Below are 11,991 nucleotides of genomic sequence, written 5' to 3'. Positions count from 1 at the left end.
GTATTTTACCTAATCTTTACATCACATACAATTCCAATGTTGTTTTTTACTAAATCACAACTTTTTTCAAATGCAGTACTGAGACCAGCAGAAATGCAAATTCTCAAGTCCTGCCTTAGATACAGTACATCAGAAACCTTGGAGATATGGCCCAGTAACCAGTGGGCCAGCAAACCCTCCAAGTGATTAAGTGCTAGACACAGTTATGCCAGGCCATAGGAAAATTGTGAAAGCATCCTGTGGCAGATGTGTATTTGGTTACTATCTACATATACATCATTTATTTATCTTTTTATTTTAGATACACAGATTGGGAAAGTTCCTAAATTGCTAAAAGCTTTTCTATTTGTTTAAAGATGAAGGGGCAGTGAATTTTAGCAAGTGTTTTTTCTCAAATATCTTGATATAATTATTTTTTATCTTCTTTTTTGATAGTAAGATTTATTTTTACATTTAAAAACTTTTATTATCATTACACTTTAAAACACAATACTTTAAAAATACTGTTCAAGCAAGTTTGCTTATGTTTTTATCAGGGTTTTTACTGTGTTTTCATGAATAACATTGATCTCTAATTTCTGACTCAGATGGTAAAGACTCTGACTGCAGTGTGGGAGACCCAGGTTCGATTCCTGGGTTGGGAAGATGCCCTAGAGAAGGAAATGGTCACCCACTCCAATATTCTTGCCTGAAGAATTCCATGGACAGAGGAGCCTGGTGGGCTACAGTTCACGGGATCACAAAGAGTTGGACATGACTGAGCGATTAACACACACAATTTCTTTTTAAAAGAATCTTGGAAAGATTTTTGTAACAGGGTTATACAGGAATCATAAAAATGAATCAGGAAGTGTTTCCACTTTCTCTTTTCTTTGAAAGGGTTTGTGGAGTATTGTTTTTATTTCTTTTTTTAAATTTGAATTTGTCAGTGAAACTGTTGTGCCTGGAGTTCTCTTCATAAAAAAAATTTAGTTAGAAATTTAATTTCTTAAACAGTCATTTGTATTTTCTTATTTTTAATTCAGATTTTCTATTTCTTCTTATGATAGTTTTGGTTAAATTGTATTTTTTTTTTACCTTGTCTGTTTTATCTAGCTGATTAACAAAATAATTATCAAATTATCATTAATTTGTTTAAAATAAATTGAGATGTAATTTATATAACATAAAATTAATCTTTTAAAATTATATAATCCATTGTACTTTAGTATATTCACAGAGTTGTTCAACCACTGCCATAACCTAAGTAAAATTTTCACCATCCCGAAGAGAAACCTCCTGTGTCAGCAGTCAGTTCCCTGTCCTTTTGCCCCAAACCTAGGCAATCAGTAATGAAATTTCAGTCTTCATGGATTTGTTGATTTTGAACATTCATGTAAATGAAATTATACAATATGTGTTCGTTCATGATGAATTCTTTCATTTAACATAATGTTTTCAAACTCCATTTGTGTTTTAGCACTTGTCAGTACTTCTTCCAATTGCTCAATAATAATTTATCATGTGAGGATATATCATATTTTTTATTCATTTACAATTCGATGGCCGTCTCAGTTATTTCCATTTTGTGGCTATTATGAATACTTCTATTGTGAACATTTGTGTGTAAGTTTTTTTGGACATAAACTTTCATTTATCTTGAATATATTTGCCAAGGCTCAAGTTTGCTGTGTAATATGGTAACACTATTAACATGTTTACATGTATTTATTGGCTATTTTCATGTGTTATTTGGAGGAATGTCTATTGAGTTCCACTGTCTTTTGAAAAATTGGGTTATTGCATTTTTCTTATTAAATTAAAAGGTACTTGGACAAATTCTTTTATCAGATATAGAATTTGTAAACCCATTTTCCCATTCTGTGGGTTATTTTTCTTCACTTTCTTGGTGTTATTATCATCAGTAGAAAAGTTTTAAATTTTAATGTCTTCAATTTTTTTTACTTACTTATTTTTGGTTGCTCTGGGTCTGTTTCTGTGTGCAGGCTTTCCCTGGTTGCAGACAGTGGGTGCTACTCTCTAGTTGTAGTGGCCTTCCTCATTGCGCAGCATGGGCTCTAGGGTGCACAGACTTCAGTAGTTGTGGCTCTTGGGCTCTAAAGCACAGGCTCAGTAGTTGTGGCACATGGGATTAGTTGCCCAACAGCATGTGGAATCTTCCTAGACCAAGGTTGAACCCATGTCCCCTGCATTGGCAGGTGGTTCTTAACCTCTGGACCACCAGGGAAGTCCAATGTCCTCACATTCACATATATTTTCTTTTGTTGACTGTGCTTTTGATCTCATATCTAAAAATAATTTGCTAAACCAAGATGAGGAAGATTTACTTGTATATATTCTTCTCAATTGTTTTATAATTTTTAGCTTATACTTCTAACTCTGTCATCTATTTTAAATTACTTTTTCTGTATGGTGCAAATAATGGGTTTACATTTATTATTCTGCAAGTGGAAATTCAGTTGTCCCAGCACCATTTGATAAACACTTTTTACCTCATTGATGTGTACCCTCTGCCAAAATTCAACTGATCACAGAGATATGAATTTATTTCTGGACTCAGAATTCTATTCCATTTATCTATATCTCTATCCTTATGCTAGTACCATACAGCTATACCTTTATAGTAAGCTTGAAATCAAGAAGTATGAATCTTCCAACTTGGTCCATTCTATTCAATATTTTTTAGTTATTTCTGGCCTTTTGTCTTTCCATATGAGTTTTAGGAACAGTTTGCCAATATAAGCAAAAAAAAAAAAAAAAACAAAAAACAAAAAACACCACCACCACCAACAAACAAACAAACAAAAACAAGGTTGGATTCTGATAGGAACTTCACTTTGATTCATGAATGTGGGTTGTCTTTTGACTTATTTAGATTTTCTTTACTTTGTTTCAAAAATGCTTTGTAGTTTTCATTGTACATCTTACATTTATTCTATAAAATTTATTCTTAAGTATTTCCTCTTTTGTGCCACCATAAGGCTTCCCTAGTGGCTCAGACAGTAAAGTGTCTGCCTGCAATGCAGGACACCTGGGTTCAATCCCTAGGTTGGGAAGATCCCCTGGAGAGTGAAATGGCAACCCACTCTAGGATTCTTGCCTGGAAAATTCCATGGACTGAGGAGCCCAGTAGGCTACAGTCCATGGGGTCAAAAAGAGTTGGGCACAACTGAGCAACTTCACTTTTCACTTTTCATTTCCTCTTTTATGCTTTTGCAAATGGAATTTTTTTTTCTAATTTTATTTTATTTTTAAACTTTACATAATTGTATTAGTTTTGCCAAATATCAAAATGAATCCACCACAGGTATACATGTGTTCCCCATCCCGAACCCTCCTCCCTCCTCCCTCCCCATACCATCCCTCTGGGCCGTCCCAGTGCACCAGCCCCAAGCATCCAGCAACGTGCATCGAACCTGGACTGGCAACTCATTTCCTACATGATATTTTACATGTTTCCTTGCCATTCTTCCAAATCTTCCCACCCTCTCCCTCTCCCACAGAGTCCATAAGACTGTTCTATACATCAGTGTCTCTTTTGCTGTCTCGTACACCGGGTTATTGTTACCATCTTTCTAAATTCCATATATATGCGTTAGTATAATGGAATTTTTAAATAATTTTACTTTCAGTTCAGTTCAGTTCAGTCACTCAGTCGTGTCCGACTCTTTGCGACCCCATGAATTGCAGCTTGCCAGGCCTCCCTGTCCATCACTAACTCCCTGAGTTCACTAAGACTCACATCCATTGAGTCAGTGAAGTCATCCAGCCACCTCATCCTCTGTCGTCCCCTTCTCCTCCTGCCCCCAATTCCTCCCAGCATCACAGTCTTTTCCAATGAGTCAACTCTTCGCATGAGGTGGCCAAAGTACTGGAGTTTCAGCTTTAGCATCATTCCTTCCAAAGAACGCCCAGGGCTGATCTCCTTTAGAATGGACTGGTTGGATCTCCTTGCAGTCCAAGGGACTCTCAAGAGTCTTCTCCAACACCACAGTTCAAAAGCATCAGTTCTTCTGTGCTCAGCCTTCTTCACAGTCCAACTCTCACATCCATACATGACCACAGGAAAAAACATAGCCTTGACTAGACGGACCTTTGTTGGCAAGGTAACGTCTCTGCTTTTGAATATGCTATCTAGGTTGGTCATAACTTTCCTTCCAAGGAGTAAGCGTCTTTTAATTTCATGGCTGCAGTCACCATCTGCAGTGATTTTGGAGCCCCCCAAAATAAAATCTGACACTGTTTCCACAGTTTCCCCATCTATTTCCCATGAAGTGATGGGACCAGATGCCATGATCTTTGTTTTCTGAATGTTGAGCTTTAAGCCAACTTTCCTCCTCTTTCACTTTCAACAAGAGGCTTTTGAGTTCCTTTTCACTTTCTGCCAGAAGGGTGGTGTCATCTGCATATCTGAGGTTATTGATATTTCTCCTGGCAATCTTGATTCCAGCTTGTGCTTAGCGTTTCTCATGATGTACTCTGCATATAAGCTAAATAAGCAGGGTGACAGTATACAGCCTTGACATACTCCTTTTCCTATTTGGAACCAGTCTGTTTTTCCATGTCCAGTTCTAACTGTTGCTTCCTGACCTGCATACAGATTTCTCAAGAGGCAGGTCAGGTGGTCTTGTATTCCCATCTCTTTCAGAATTTTCGACAGTTTATTGTGATCCACACAGTCAAAGGCTTTGGCATAGTCAGTAAACAGAAATAGATGTTTTTCTGGAATTCTCTTGCTTTATCCATGATCCAGTGGATGTTGGCAATTTGATCCCTGGTTCCTCTGCCTTTTCTAAAACCAGCTTGAACATCAGGAAGTTCACGTATTCCTGAAGCCTGGCTTGGAGAATTTTGAGCATTACTTTACTAGCATGTGAGATGAGTGCAATTGTGTGGTAGTTTGAGCATTCTTTGGCATTGCCTTTCTTTGGGATTAGAATAAAAACTGCCCCTTTCCAGTCCTGTGGCCACTGCTGAGTTTTCCAAATTTGCTGGCATATTGAGTGTGGCACTTTCACAGCATCATCTTTCAGGATTTGGAATAGCTCAACTGGAATTCCATCACCTCCACTAGCTTTGTTTATAGTGATGCTTTCTAAGGCCCACTTGACTTCACATTCCAGGATGTCTGGCTCTAGGTCAGTGATCACACCATCGTGATTATCTTGGTCATGAAGATCTTTTTTGTACAGTTCTTCTGTGTATTCTTGCCATCTCTTCTTAATATCTTCTGCTTCTGTTAGGTCCATACCATTTCTGTCCTTTATCGAGCCCATCTTTGCATGAAATGTTCCCTTGGTATCTCTAATTTTCTTGAAGAGATCTCTAGTCTTTCGCATTCTGTTGTTTTCCTCTGTTTCTTTGCAGTGATCACTGAGGAAGGCTTTTGATCTCTTCTTGGTATTCTTTGGAACTCTGTATTCAGATGCTTATATCTTTCCTTTTCTCCTTTCCTTTCCGCTTCTCTTCTTTTCACAGCTATTTGTAAGCCCTCCCCAGACAGCTATTTTTCTTTTTTGCATTTCTTTTCCATGGGGATGGTCTGGATCCCTGTCTCCTGTACAGTGTCATGAACCTCATTTCATAATTCACCAGGCACTCTATCTATTAGATCTAGGCCTTTAAATCTATTTCTCACTTCCACTGTATAATCATAAGGGATTTAATTTAGGTCATACCTGAATAGTCTAGTGGTTTTCCCTACTTTCTTCAATTTAAGTCTGAATTTGGCAATAAGGAGTTCATGATCTGAGCCACAGTCAGCTCCTGGTCTTATTAATTGCTAATGTGTAGAAATACAGCTGAGTTTTGTTTATTAAACTTGTATGTTGCAACGTTGCTAAAGTCAATTAATAGTTCAGTTTTTGAATCTACTCCTTAGGCTTTTATATAAATAAGATCATGAAAATTACATTGCTTCTTTTTCCAACCTAATTGCCAGAACTAGAACATCCAGTGCAATAGTGAATACAAGTTTTGAGACTAGACATTCTTGGTTTTATTCCCCCTAATCTTACAGGTCTTACTCTTTCATTCTTTCATTTACTCTTTGATTGCTAAGTATGGTATTAGCTGTGGGGTATTTGTAGATGCCCTTTATCAGGTTAAAGAAGTTCCTGTCTATTCCTTTTTTTTTTTTTTTAATTTCAGAAAGTAACTTTATTATTATTTTTTTTAAATTTATTTATTTTAATTGAAGTCTAATTACTTTACAATATTGTATTGGTTTTGCCATACATCAACAATCCACTAAGGGTGTGCACGTGTTCCCAATGCTGAACCCCCCTCCCTCCTCGCTCCCCATACCATCCCTCTGGGTCATCCCAGTGCACCAGCCCCAAGCATCCTGTATCCTACATTGAACCTGGACTGGTGATTTGTTTCTTATATGATATTATACATGTTTCAATGCCATTCTCCCAAGTCATCCCACCCTCTCCCTCTCCCACAGAGTCCAAAAGACTGTTCTATTCATCTGTGTCTGTTTTGCTGTCTCACATACAGGGTTATCGTTACCACCACATTAACAAATTGAAAAATAAAAGCCATACAATTATCTCAATAGATGTAGAGAAAGCCTTTGACAAAATGCAACATCCATTTATGATAAAAACTCTCCAGAAAGCAGGAATAGAAGGAACATACCTCAACATAATAAAATCTGTATATGACAAACTCACAGCAAACATTATCCTCAATGGTGAAAAATTGAAAGAATTTTCCCTAAAGTCAGGAACAAGACAAGGGTGCCCACTTTCACCACTACTATTCAACACAGTTTTGGAAGTTTTGGCCACAGCAATCATAGCAGAAAAAGAAATAAAAGGAATCCAAATTGGAAAAGAGGAAGTAAAACTCTCACTGTTTGCAGATGACATGGTCCTCTACATAGAAAACCCTAAAAACTCCACCAGAAAATTACTAGAGCTAATCAATGAATATAGCAAAGTAGCAGGGTATAAAAACAGACAGAAATCCCTTGCATTCCTATACACTAATAATGAAAAAATAGAAAGAGAAATTAAGGAAACAATTGCATTCACCATTGTAATGAAAAGAATAAAATACTTAGGAAGATACCTACCTAAAGAAATTAAAGACCTATATATAGAAAACTATAAAACACTGGTGAAAGAAATCAAAGAGGACACTAACACATGGAGAAATATACCATGTTCATGGATAGGAAGAATCAATATAGTGAAAATGAGTATACTACCCAAAGCAATCTATAGATTCAATGCAATCCCTATCAAGCTACCAAAGGTATTTTTCACAGAGCTAGAACAAATAATTTCACAATTTGTATGGAAATACAAAAAACCACGAATAGCCAAAGCAATTTGTCTATTCTTAGTTGTTGAGTGTTTGTTTGCTTTTTCTATTGACTGGTGGATTTTGGCAAATGTTTTTTTCTGTGTCTATTGAAATGATCATATACATTCTATTTTTTATACCTTTAATTGATTTGCACATGGTAATCCTTCATGTCATGGCATATAATCCTTTATATTTGTTGCAGAATTTCATTTGCTAGTATTTCACAGAGTATCTTTGTGTCTCTATTCATAAAGAATATTGATCTGCAGTTTCATTTTCTCGTGATGTCTTTTGATTTGGCAGTAAGAGTGGCTCGTAGAATCAGTTGGGAGATATACCCTCAATTTCTTTTTTTTTAAGGAGAGCTTTTGAAGAATTAGTTTTAATGCTTCTTTAAATGTTAAGTAAATATCACCACTGAAACCATCTGGGACTTGCTTTTACTTTGTAAGAATTTTTAAAACTACTATTTAAATATCTTGATGGTTACGCTGCTGTTACTGCTACTGCTGCTGCTGCTAACTCACTTCAGTAGTGTCCGACTGTGCGACCCCAAAGATGGCAGCCTACCAGGCTCTCCCATCCCTGGGATTCTCCAGGCAAGAACACTGGAGTGGGTTGCCATTTCCTTCTCCAATGCATGAAAGTGAAAAGTGAAAGTGAAGTTGCTCAGTCGTGTCCTACTCTTAGCGACCCCATGGACCACAGCCCACCATGCTCCTCCATCCATGGGATTTTCCAGGCAAGAATACTGGAGTGGGGTGCCATTGCCTTCTCCACTTGCTGGTTATAGATCTATTCAAAATGTTCATTTATTCTTAAATCAATTTAATAGCTTGTGTGTCTCTATGAATTGGTCTATTCATTTAAATTATCAAGGTTGTTAATATATTCACAATATTCTCTTACTTCTGTAAGGTCAGTAGTTACATATTTTTATTCCTGATTTTGGTAGTTTAGTTTCCTATCTTTTTTCTTAATCATATAGCCAAATGTTTGTGAGTGTTGTTGAGCCATAAAATACCCAGCTTTTGGGGTTTTTTAATCTTTATTATTTGATCTGGTTGGTTTGGGCTTATACTGATGTTTTCTATAGTTTATTAAATCATTGATTTGATATTTTTCTTCCATTTTAATATAGGCATTTACAGCTATTAATTTGCATCTTGGCAGTGCTTTAGCTGCATCCCAGAAGTGTTAGTATATTGTGTTTTAATTTCTATTGGGAATTCTCTTTGACTCATCAATTATTTTTTAAAATTTATTTAATTTTTAATTGAAAGTTATTGCTTTACCTAATTTTGTTATTTTCTGTCAAACATAGACAAGAATCAGCCACAGGTACACCCACATCCCCTCCCTCCTGAACCTCCTTCCCATTTCCCTCTCCATCCCACCCTTCTAGATTGTTACAGAACCCCTGTTTGAGAAGTGCTTTTACTAATTTTCACATCTTTGTGAATTTCATACATTTCTTTTTCTAGTTTCTAATTTTATGGTTTTGTGGTTGGAGAATGTACTTTGTATGATTATAAACCTTTTATGTTTATTAAGACTTGCTTTATGACCCACCATATGGTCTATTCTAGTGAGTGCAGCTTCTGATTTGTATGCTCAGATTTATTACTTTTATTTTTCATATCTTTTAGCCTAGTTACCTAACAGCTGCCTCAGCCAACTTTAAATCTATTTGATCAAAAATTGTACTTGTGTCCTTACCAGATAGATATTTATCTTTTATCATTGGATGCATGTATGATTTGGAGACTGCCAGCACAGTTCCTGGAGTTTATATTTTTGGTTCATGTTCAGCAGTGATTAAACAAGTTGTATTTCTCCTTTCTGATTACTCCTAAGAGAGTCCAACCTTGTGTATGCACACAATCTTCCAGACTGTCTGGCATATGTATAATTTTACTTTTAATCTGCTGCTACCTGAGGAACTGGATACTAACTTGTGCATTTCTTGGAGTTGACAGAACTTAGTGAAAGGTTGCTGCTGCGAACCGTGTTCTATGTTGAGATCCATGACCTCCAGAGGAGAGGATTTAGATCTGGGGCCACAAACCAGGTTTGACCACTGGAGCTTTTTGTGTAACCAAATTTTATTAAAGTATAAGAGAGATAGACAAAGCTTCTGACATAGACATCAGAAGTAAGCGGAAAGAATGCCCCCTTGCTAGATTTTAGCAAGATGTTTTATGTCTCTTAGAAAGCTATTAATCAGATAAGAGACACAACTCAAGGCTGAGGGAGTTTCACCAGGCCCCTCCCCCACTATATGCATTTTTGAGATAGAATGGCATGAGGCGTGTCATTCCCGGTCATAAAACAATTGACATGAATACTGGTTTGTTGAAACATTATCAGCCAAAGACTTGAGGGGGAAAAAAAAAAGTTATTTTTAGGTGGAACCATCTTGAAGAAAGCATATTCCAAAACAAATACATAGTTTCATTAACATAGCTTAAGAAAAACATTTCCATAAGAAAATGTTGGTTAGCTCAAGGCAGAACCAAGTATCATCAACACAGAATTTAAAAAAGCCTCTTAATTTTGTGTAGAGAAGGAAAAAATATCTGTAACTTACAGTTTATTTCGTCCTGCCACTTTGGGACCTCTGGCCTTCCTACCTGTTACCCACTCACCAGCATTCACTAGTCCTCTGAGACTCAAGGGAACAAAGAAGTGATATTAAATGGCTTCACATGGTTCTCCCTTCTGGCTCACTGCAGAATGAGTGAGCAAAACCCAACTCCAAGCTTCTCCTTGGAAGGAATTAGACTACAAATCTGAAGCCCAACTCTTAGGAGTTTTCTTGTCAAAGGTTCTGGCTTCTAACTACACTGCATCTGCCAGCTAACACAGTCCTCTGAGAACTTGAATGGGTGTGTTAGTGCTTCCTGAGGCATCTCTCCCCAGCTCACACCAGTGATAAAACAAAACTTTTTGTTTAAAACATAATTTATCTCCTAGCACCACAACTTTTATGACTGCCACCTGAGGGACCAGCTCCTAATGTCTCTACCTCATAAGCTCACAGGACATGGCATTTGTTAGTCTCCGGGGCCACAGAGGACAAGCAACAACTTTAAATGGGCATGCTGTGGGTACTTCTTATGGTTCTCCCACTGGGTCAGCACAGATAGAACAGGAAATGAAGCATAGCTCTCAGTTGCTTCTTGGAAGGGGATTGATTTCGCATCTAGTACCTTGATTTCTCCAGCTGGTGCCCATAGGTTTGACTTCTAACTATCCTGCATCTGGAAGTTGATAGGGTCCTTCAGGAACTTGAACAGGTGTATGGGCACTTCCCAGAGCTCCCCCCACCAGCTTGATCCAATGATAAAACCAAGACTCCAGCTTCCACTTTGAAGTCATATTATACATCTGGTACTCTGACTTTTCCAATTGTTGCCCAAGGGCCTATATCTGAGACTTGATGAGTTCCAGCATTTCTTAGGGCACTCAGAATGACAGGGAGCAAAACAACAATTTGAAAGATGGAATGACTTCAGGCTCTACTACAAAGCCACAGTCATCAAGACAGTATGGTACTGGCACAAAGACAGAAATATAGATCAATGGAACAAAATAGAAAGCCCAGAGATAAATCCATGCACCTATGGACACCTTATCTTTGACAAAGGAGGCAAGAATATACAATGGAGAAAAGACAATCTCTTTAACAAGTGGTGCTGGGAAAACTGGTCAACCACTTGTAAAAGAATGAAACTAGAACACTTTCTAACACCATACACAAAAATAAACTCAAAACGGATTAAAGATCTAAATGTAAGACCAGAAACTATAAAACTCCTAGAGGAGAACATAGGCAAAACTCTCCGACATACATCACAGCAGGATCCTCTATGACCCACCTCCCAGAATATTGGAAATAAAAGCAAAAATAAACAAATGGGATCTAATTAAAATTAAAAGCTTCTGCATAACAAAAGAAACTATAAGCAAGATGAAAAGACAGCCTTCAGAATGGGAGAAAATAATAGCAAATGAAGCAACTGACAAACAACTAATCTCAAAAATATACAAGCAACTCCTACAGCTCAATTCCAGAAAAATAAATGACCTAATCAAAAAATGGACCAAAGAACTAAATAGACATTTCTCCAAAGAAGACATACAGATGGCTAACAAACACATAAAAAGATGCTCAACATCACTCATTATCAGAGAAATGCAATTCAAAACCACTATGAAGTACCATTTCACGCCAGTCAGAATGGCTGCGATCCAAAAGTCTACAAGCAACAAATGCTGGAGAGGGTGTGGAGAAAAGGGAACCCTCTTACACTGTTGGTGGGAATGCAAACTAGTACAGCCACTATGGAGAACAGTGTGGAGACGCCTTAAAAAACTGGAAATAGAACTGCCTTATGACCCAGTAATCCCACTGCTGGGCATACACACTGAGGAAACCAATATTGAAGGAGACACTTGTACCCACATGTTCATCGCAGCACTGTTTATAATAGCCAGGACGTGGAAGCAACCTAGATGTCCATCGGCAGATGAATGGATAAGAAAGCTGTGGTACATATACAAATAGAGTATTACTCAGCCATTAAAAAGAATACATTTGAATCAGTTCTAATGAGGTGGATGAAACTGGAGCCTATTATACAGAGTGAAGCAAGCCAGAAAGAAAAA

This window comes from Bos taurus, chromosome 2, assembly GCF_002263795.3.
Source record: "Bos taurus isolate L1 Dominette 01449 registration number 42190680 breed Hereford chromosome 2, ARS-UCD2.0, whole genome shotgun sequence".
Taxonomy (NCBI): domain Eukaryota; kingdom Metazoa; phylum Chordata; class Mammalia; order Artiodactyla; family Bovidae; genus Bos; species Bos taurus.
The sequence above is the reverse complement of the archived record's forward strand: the minus strand, read 5'-3'. Positions refer to the sequence as shown.